Source organism: Taudactylus pleione, unplaced genomic scaffold, assembly GCF_031769625.1.
Source record: "Taudactylus pleione unplaced genomic scaffold, aTauple2 ptg000109l, whole genome shotgun sequence".
In the NCBI taxonomy this organism is placed as follows: Eukaryota; Metazoa; Chordata; class Amphibia; order Anura; family Myobatrachidae; genus Taudactylus; species Taudactylus pleione.
Genome location: NW_028284511.1, coordinates 14781069 through 14790129, shown reverse-complemented (window position 1 = coordinate 14790129; position 9061 = coordinate 14781069). Strand labels below are relative to the sequence as shown.

The 9061-nt window shown below is 48.1% G+C and overlaps 1 non-coding gene across 1 annotated transcript; it reads right to left on the bottom strand.

Annotated features, from left to right (window-relative positions):
* Positions 1 to 7762: 7762 nt before the first annotated feature.
* LOC148525410 (U1 spliceosomal RNA) lies at positions 7763 to 7927 on the bottom strand. Its single transcript, XR_015878297.1, has one exon. It is a non-coding gene; the product is annotated as a U1 spliceosomal RNA (small nuclear RNA).
* Positions 7928 to 9061: the final 1134 nt, after the last annotated feature.

Sequence of the window (9061 nt, the reverse complement as noted above, 5' to 3'; positions counted from 1 at the left end):
GACATTCTCAATGTTGGAACTATGCACGCCAGGAAAGCTCTAAAGGGTAGAGCCTACTGCTAAAAAGAGCGGATGGCTACTAAGTCTGCAGCTAGGATGCATAAGGGAGAATAACGGCTATGTCGTGTCAGGTTGCATGAAATCGGAGCATCTTCCGAGGCAATAGTGGGGTACCGCTTACCTGTGAGCAATTAGAAGCACTCTAGAAACTATGTAGAATGTCACTGACCTTCTCCATCTCACAGCAACCCGTCACATCGGGAATAGAGAGTAGCTTCAGTGGGCTAAAAACCAATGCTCCATAGCACAGTCTTCAGTCTGGCGATGTTGCCGTAGGAGAGACTGTAGAAAACTAGCAAAATGTTAGTGGTAACAAGAAGGTCGTACTACAGGACTCTATACCTGAGCTTGTTCCATTAGGGATATGTATCCTTATATAGATTATACATATACCCCAAGCACGGTCTGCTAGAGTAAGTATTAGTACATTAACACTTAGAATGGTTAAGTGCGTATTAGTCAAGAGGCGGGATAGTGAAAGAATTAAATAAGACCCTGTACTGGTCAAGATACACATAGAAATATTACATATTTGATAATGGATCCCACCAGTGACCCTTGACAATCATAGTGTTCACAATGAGGGATTAAACTTGAACCGCAGGGCCCATGATTTACTGGATACCCACCAATCTAATCAAGCCAGGCCTGACCCTGCCTATTCGGTGGGTGGCCCTAGACCTTCAGGCACAGAAGTGTGGTCTGTTGTCATTTAACCAAGTAAGCCCTGAGGATGGAATAGAATCTGGATTTTTATGTAGTGATAGGAATGTACCCAGGGGCCACTTTATAGCCTCATTTTATTGAGATATGCGACTAAACAATAATATGGAGTACAGGAACCTATACAGAGAAAGGTACCTGTACATAGACATAGAATGCAATAATTATCCCAAGTAAAAAAGGATATATCTGTAAAGAAAACCCCAGTTAGGGCTAAAAAAAAAAAAAAACAGGTGTTTCCCAATTATTAGGAAGTAGTCATACGAGGAACATGAATATATCGGTATACATACACACGTACACTTAGACAAATAGTTGCATGAGAAGTCAACATAACAAGAGATATGGTAAGAACTTACCTTTGTTATCTCTGTTTCTACGAAGTCCATAGGGTCCACAGGGTTGACCTTGGGGGTATAGGTTGGGAACCAAATCCGGGCACCACGCAGTTAAAGCTTTTAGCTCCCAGGATGCACTTGGGTCCACTCTCCCTATAACCCCGCCCCCCAGCCAGAGGCACCTCAGATTGTAAGTAGCCAAAGGCCGGAGGAGGAGAGAAAAAGAGAGAGAAAACTGGAACACTCTAGAACCATACTCACAGAAAAGGAGACGGGAAGCCGGTGACCAGTAACACAGCCCATATGAAGCCAGGTGCGTCAGGGCGGGCGCCCTGTGGACCCTATGGACTTCGTAGAAACAGAGATAACAAAGGTAAGTTCTTACCATATCTCTTGTTTTCTACTTCAGGGTCCATAGGGGGTCCACAGGGTTGACCTTGGGGATGTCCCAAAGCAGTTCAACCAAGGGTGGGGACGCTCCTGTGCTGAGAGGAGAATCCGTCGCCAAAAAGGAAGCATCCTGAGAGGCAAAGGAAACCAATGCCTAGAACCTTAAAAAGGTATGGACAGAAGACCACGTGGACACCTAGTAAGGCAAAACAGCCAAGGCGCCACGACGAGCCGCCCACGAGGGTTACACGGCCCGAGAAAAAAACAAGCCTCAATGACAGAAATGCCCACCCATGGGTAGGCCCCTGAGGAAGACATACGAGGCCATCCAGTCAACATTTCATTATAGGCCGGCCATCGTTTCCTGTTAAAACCAGAAACCGCAGACCACCAATAAGGAGTCCGCTTACCATAAGGAACTTGAACGGATCACATAAAGCCAAAGAGGCCGGACCACAGTCCATGAGGCCACAACAGCCGAGAGGACTGGGAACTGAATGGCCATACCATAAGTTCCAGAATAATATGGAACCTAAAAACCACTTTAAGAAGAAACACAGGGCGAGAGCAACTCACACCCTGACATGATGCCCTCCAGAAGAGGGAGCCACATGAGAACGCTCCCCATTCAGACACTCTCCTGGTTGATTTAAACACCCGGAGAGAGAGAGAGAGCTTAAACAATAGACCATGTAATGGCTATCACAACCAGCGGTTCCATTGACTGTCCCCGGAGGGAACAAAGAACCACTACTAACTCCCCAGGAGTCCCTAGGGAGGACAAGTGGAGACATAATCCAGAAAACACTCCAAAGGATGAACTGGATACCAGAGCGGAGCAATTCCATATCTTAACCATACCGACAGTGTAGAGATCCGCACTGTCAGGAAGGCCAGGCCAAGGGTGAAACCCAAGCCAGCTGGAAGGAATGCCAGAATATCTGGAAATCCTGGACACCGGAGGATCATATCGACAGGTACGATACCATAAGAATTATGTATGCCACAGTCCGTGGCAGATCCCAGCAAAGTCTGGCCTATCTGCTCTAAACATCTCAATGAAGACAGAGCCAGGGAAGCCCGAGGACCACAGTAGGGGCGCAGTTAAAGACAAGCGATCCAGATCCAGGGAAAAACAAGGACCCTGAGACAACAGGTCCAGATAGTGAAGCAGTAGGAACGGAGCATCGAGGAGGAGACTCCGAAAATCTTAGTACCAGTGATGTCTGGGACGACCTGGAGCCCCCAGAAGGAAAGCCCCTCCGTCTCGAATTAAACTTCCGAAGACCTCGAGGAAGAAGGGAGACCGGAGGACACAGGTACACAAAGTGGAAGGACCACTTCACTGACAAAGAGTCACTGAAGGTAGCTTCAGTACTCCTAGAGCTGGACTGTAACACCGATAATGTGTGATCGAGTCAGAAGGCCATGGGGATCAATCCCCTCAGGGAGGCCCCCTCTGCTCACCAGGAGTTGAAACCTCTCTTGGAGAAGAGACTAGTCCCCGGGATGCACGCCGTGACGGCTGAGGAAGCCCGCTTCCCAATGGAGAGCTCCGGGAATAAACACCGCAGAGTTGGCCAGGAGAAGACCCTTGGACTATGTCAGAATGGGTGACATTCCTAACATTGCCACCCAACTACCAGTGTTGCCTAGATGGAAGCCACTGTTGTGACACTGTCGGACTGAACCTATTCAGGTTTACCGTGACAAATGGGTTAGGCCAGAGTGAAAGTCCAAGACAGCTTAAAGTATCAACAAGGTAAGTGGCAGGGCAGAAGCGACAGACGTCCAACTGCCCCGAAATGAATGCGGACCAGACACTGTCTTTAGCAAAGAACACCCTGGACGAGATGGCCATAGCCACCCGGACAGAGACCAACTCGCCTCTGTAGAAAGTATCATCGTTCGAACAGCGATCCGATGGAAAAAACTCGATCCATCTGGAGGGGAGTCAATTATGGCAAGGCCTGGAATGGAACTGAGCACATTCCACCCTACCAAAAGGTAGACACTCTGGTAGACCGCGCATCACAAAGAGTAATGACATATGTCGACTGCGTAGATATCCGCACCCTCGAAGTTGAAGAGTGGAGATCTTGTCTTACGCCAGAAAAATTCTCAGATTCTGAGAATCCAGCAGTGCTCCCAGATGAAGAAAACCCTGTGAGGGATGCAGGGAGGACTTTTCTGTGACGAGAAGAAGCCCCGGTTATCCTGACCTGGCGGTAAAGTACCTTGGTGATCCTGCTAAAAGTAGGAGACCGTCCAGAGAAAGGAGCATTCGGATACACTGAACAGGTGAACTGTCAGAAAATCCATAAAGCTGGTAAACCCCGGTGGAGTTGAGGACAGCCCCAAAAGGCAGAGCCCGAAACTTACAAGTGTTGCTGTGGCACAGCAAACCTGAACCCATGCTGATGAGAGGGCTCTGTATGTACCCGTAGGTACGTATCCTGAATACTCGGATATACCATAAAATCCCCAGGTTCCAAACATCGGATGATGGAGCATGGACGATTCCACCTGAGTCAAGGCACCGTTGGAATCTGATTCAGGGATTTGAGACAGAGTATAGGCAAAGGAGGACCAGTCGGTCACCGCCCCAAAAAGAAAGTAGAACAACCAGTCCCTCACTGAGATAGTGAGGTTGGCCGAAATAGCTCTGCTTACCACAAAGACTGTATAGCTTTCTGGGATTGTAAGGCCCTGATCAGTTCTGAAGAAGGGCCCGTGTAACAATGCCTGTGAGGAGGCTGCATGAGCAATGAGAGGCCGTTGAGAATCAGTACCTCACTCTGGAAATTCCCCAGATGTAGACCTGTCCCGTCAGGCTGAGGGTATATCCTCAGGTGTAGAAACAGGGTCGTCCGGAAGTCCAGGACTGCTCGGTACTGGATATGGTGGCCCCCGTGGAGGCCGACAGCCTAGGAAAAAACAGGCCTTTAGGCTGACCCTGAGGACAAAAAGACTTAACAGAGTTAGTCCGAATGTAGTGGGAGTAGCTAAAGACGGTATCTCCCCATTAGTGATACTGCCAATGATGCAACGATCTTGTCAAGGTCAGGACCAAACAAGAACTTCCCCCTGGAAGGAGTGTGCACCTCTGCTTTCCCATAACGCAGCCATAGGGTACTGCGGCGGATACAGACGCCGCCGAAACCCTGAAAGTTAGAAGACCGGCATCCCATGAGGTAATCCCACATATGACCACTGCATATTTTGTGAGCGGCAAAAAGATATTTGAACCTCAGACGTGTTGGAGGGGAAAAACGTCACAAAAGCATCACCATGCGATGGCCATGGTAGGACGGGCAACAGGCCCTGAAAACGAGTACATTGATTTCAGGCAAAGTTACCACCTACGGATCCGTAAAATTCGTCCAGGCCGGGATGGGAGGCGTATTAATGCCTGTAACCCGATGATTAACATACAAATCCATCCCAGAAGGGGATTTCCATTACTTGTGAGGACCCTCAGGGAATGGGAAACAGGAGGCCTTTGTGACTCCTCGTATCTGGGGACAGCCAGACTCCCGCTATGAGATCCACCCGCTGGGCAGAAAACGGGAGATGTATGATACTGGTGCAGGATCGACATTCTCTATATCCAGAATGAGCCTGGCTACCAGCCCCAAAGCAGGGATAATAATACTTGAGATCGGCTCCCCCCCATGTGAGAGGGAAAGAGCCGAATATACCATCCAGTTCACGGCAGAGCCACTGGTCAGTAACCACAGGGCGTATATCACGCCAATTAGTATTTCGTATAAAACGACATCCACCAGGGTGGCCGTTGTGGTAATCCCTGCAAGGGGAATGACAGACCGATGTGGTATCGGAGGTAATTCATGTACTGTGAAAAACCCCGGCAGGGAGCGATAGTCTGTGACACAGGGGTAAATTGCAAGAAATTGCGAGATACCCCGAGTTCAAAAGGGCAGTATGGTGAAGTAACTCCAAGCGAGTGACGACAATGGGGCCCGCCCGGCGATCCTCAAAGGAGAGGATCCTGAGAAACAACGCCCTTTAAGGGGGTCGTGCAAGGGGCCCGGCACCAGATGGTGCCGCATACGTAAACCTTTCTGAGTTAAAATCCTCCGCACTAATTCCTGCAGGCTATGACTTGCAGGATAGCAATAATGGGTGCAGTATCGTGTGCAATCTCCTGGTCAGATATATCTGACTATCTTGACGGAAATATTAAGCAGCGCCATACCGGTCCTGACTGACGCTAAGATTAGCTGCAGGAACCCATTATCAGCGTACGCAACTCACAGTTCCATCTAAAATATGGCAACGTGCAGCACGCAACAGTATGTGACAAACCTCACAGATATTAACAAATATATATATGTGAGGTCTCAGAACCACCCCAGGTACACCTGTATTAGGGCAGATAAAGAAAAGGGATAGATATACACTGACAGGTGAGAGAAAAAGCAGACAGTCAGCACTAGCATAAGTCACATACAATGCAGAAAAATATATATACATACATAAGCATGACATATAATATACTGCACAATGTCGCTACATTCAACTGCCCAGATTCAGTGTCTGGGAAGGCTATAGCGCTGTGTACACTCACCCAAAATGGCCAGGTACGCAGGGGGACTGGGCTCACTGACATCCTAAGAGTTCTGCAGCACCACAGAGGAGAGAAAATGGCCGCTGGAGACCTCAGAAGAAGCGTGGCCCGCGGAGGAAGCAGCTCAGCGACGCCAGACTGTATTATTGAAAGGCGCGCTGAGCTGAGGGGAGGAGCCGCTAGACAGGGAAAGCTTCCTCCCCTGGCTAGCAATTAACCCCCCGGGATGCCGGCTCCCGCTGCCGCTATAATCCCTGGTGGTCTGTGGACACGCGGGGTATGCCTCCATGGAGGGGGAGCCCGCCGCCACCGCTAGCGCCTCCGGTCTGTCCCCAGAGACCGGAGGCATAAGGCTGCATGTACACGCGGGTCACCGCAAGCGGTGACCACGCGACTTACCTGTCCCCGTCGATCCGGCAGCAGCCCAGGGATTCCTCCAGAGCCCGGCTAGTACAGACTCTGGGGTCCCGCTGCGATCCCCAGATCTGTACTGGCGTCGCAGCGCCGGCGGGGTGTAGGAGCGGCAGCTCAGACGTCCATTGGACAGTCTGATGCTGCCGCTCTGAAGAGTAGTAAAAAAATAATAAAATAAAACTCTTTTAAGCTTAGGGGCTGCTAAGCAGCCCCCCTGCAGTAACGGTGACCCGACTCCGGCCGGGCACCAACTTAAACTGAGGTGCCTCTGGCTGGGGGGCGGGGTTATAGGGAGAGTGGACCCAAGTGCATCCTGGGAGCTAAAAGCTTTAACTGCGTGGTGCCCGGATTTGGTTCCCAACCTATACCCCCAAGGTCAACCCTGTGGACCCCCTATGGACCCTGAAGTAGAAAGTAAGTATACTTGTCCGACTCCTGCACCAGGAGATCATTATGCTCTATATAATATATAAATATATACATAGTAGGAACCACAAATAGCGGGACTCCGAGACTTAAATAGTGATCAAAAAGGTATATCTAAACTATGTTGAAACAAACAGGCCGACGTTTCGGGGGATACGTGCCCCTTTGTCAAAGCAAGTATATATACATACACCTATATACACATACATTGTAATAATAATAACTCCCCCAAAAAGGGGGCGCCGTAGATATAAACTGACAGGAACAAAACTGTAACCCCAGAAGGGTGTAAGTGCCTATCTTATATACATGTGTGGACTACCAGAAGGCTCCCAGACAAGTATATGGTGCATATTAGAAGCCATGCCTTAGGGAATTGTGACTATCACAATGTAAACTGCAGAACATGACTCTAGTCTATAGAGCCAATATAATATATTATAGCCTACAGCTTCTGGTAATCCCAGCTGGCTTCCCATCTGTGGAACTAGAGGTAACCTAATGATTGCGGAAGCATAGGTATACCCACACATATAACAAATACATTCATAAATAGTATGTGTAAATCGAAGTTGTTGTACCAACCCACCGCAGCAGGAGAGTCCAGCCTCCAATTGCAGTATCTTTCTTTTTAAAATATGCAAGGTATCAGATATAAAACTGATAAGAACAAATCCTACCCTTGCCTTTATGGCAAGGATAAGAAGCGATATATATATATATATATATATATATATACATACATACATACACATATACATATATACACATATCGCATACATGTACCCTCATACAAGGTCACAGATAACGATAATTTATCCAGGAGAAAACGTGAACGCAGTCCCCCACTTCCACAAATTATGCAGTCGAGATTTCCGCATTTTGAGAAATCATCGGGGGTCAGCACACCCATGGTGCAATGGATGCGCCTCGCCCTGAGAGAACCACCTTTGTGATCATGGTATCTCCCCTGCCAGGTAAGTATGAACTGTGGCTTACCTCCACGCAGGGAGACTGCTGATGAGCTGTGTGTCCTCTGTAGGCCTGGTATTTTAGCAGCGTGCTGTCCCAGACTGGTATAGATCCTGGGAGCCTTCTGTCCTTGCCTTATCAGGTGAGCCATTTGAGCTCCAGTTGAACCCACCTTTTCAAAGTGGGGATCAAAAGGACGACCTCAGGTCAATGAAGTATACTGCATTATATTTAACGAATACAGGCATATTTGTCATGCGGAGGGCAAAGTGACATGGACACAGCCTCTGTATTAGGCTGCGGCATGTTCCTCCCTGAGCTAGTGTCAGGGGTCCAGACACTCACTCTATAATAGTGGCGGCGGGTTGTAGAGGTACTGCGTCAATAACATCTGACATTAGTGAGTACTGATTAATTTCTTAATCAAACAGCAGCCATCTTGAGATAGACAATTGTAAAATAGTCGCAACTATCTCTACACAGTGACATCACAATGACATAGGGCAGCAGTTAGGATAGTTGTGGAGTCGACAGTTTTGAAGTGCTCTCCCCTACAGAATATAAGTACATTATCTGACCACCATATAGGAACTACAGAAATGAGCCAAGTTCTATATGGACCATGCCGCTGCGTGACTAAGTAAGCAGGAAAACTGCTACACTGCGTGTATAATTTGTAAACAGCTCAGTATGCCTCAGCATTGTACTATAATAGAGACCAAACTAGGTTCTATCTAGATTCTACAGCTATGCACAGGGGAGACTATACACATAGGTCCTCTTCATCTATATATTTATTAACAGTTCTTTCATTGGAAACATCAATAGAACAAAACTGGTTTTAACAGACAGCATACATAAGCAGGAAAGCCCCGTATATATACACATATATACTCATACATACACTTAACTCATGTAGGCATGTATACAAAGCCACCCATATTGCATTATGTCATAGGTAGACAAATGTGCTTGGAACTAACTCCAGCAGCGGTACAGTGAGTGCAGCATCTTCAGGCACAAACTTCTACCCTCTCCCTGCACTGCAAGCAGCTGCCTCTGCAAAGTTACAGACTGCCTGTATTCTGTACAGTGACAGTCTCTGCATATGCCTGCGCTGTAGTGCGCGCCAACTGAGAGGCTAGAA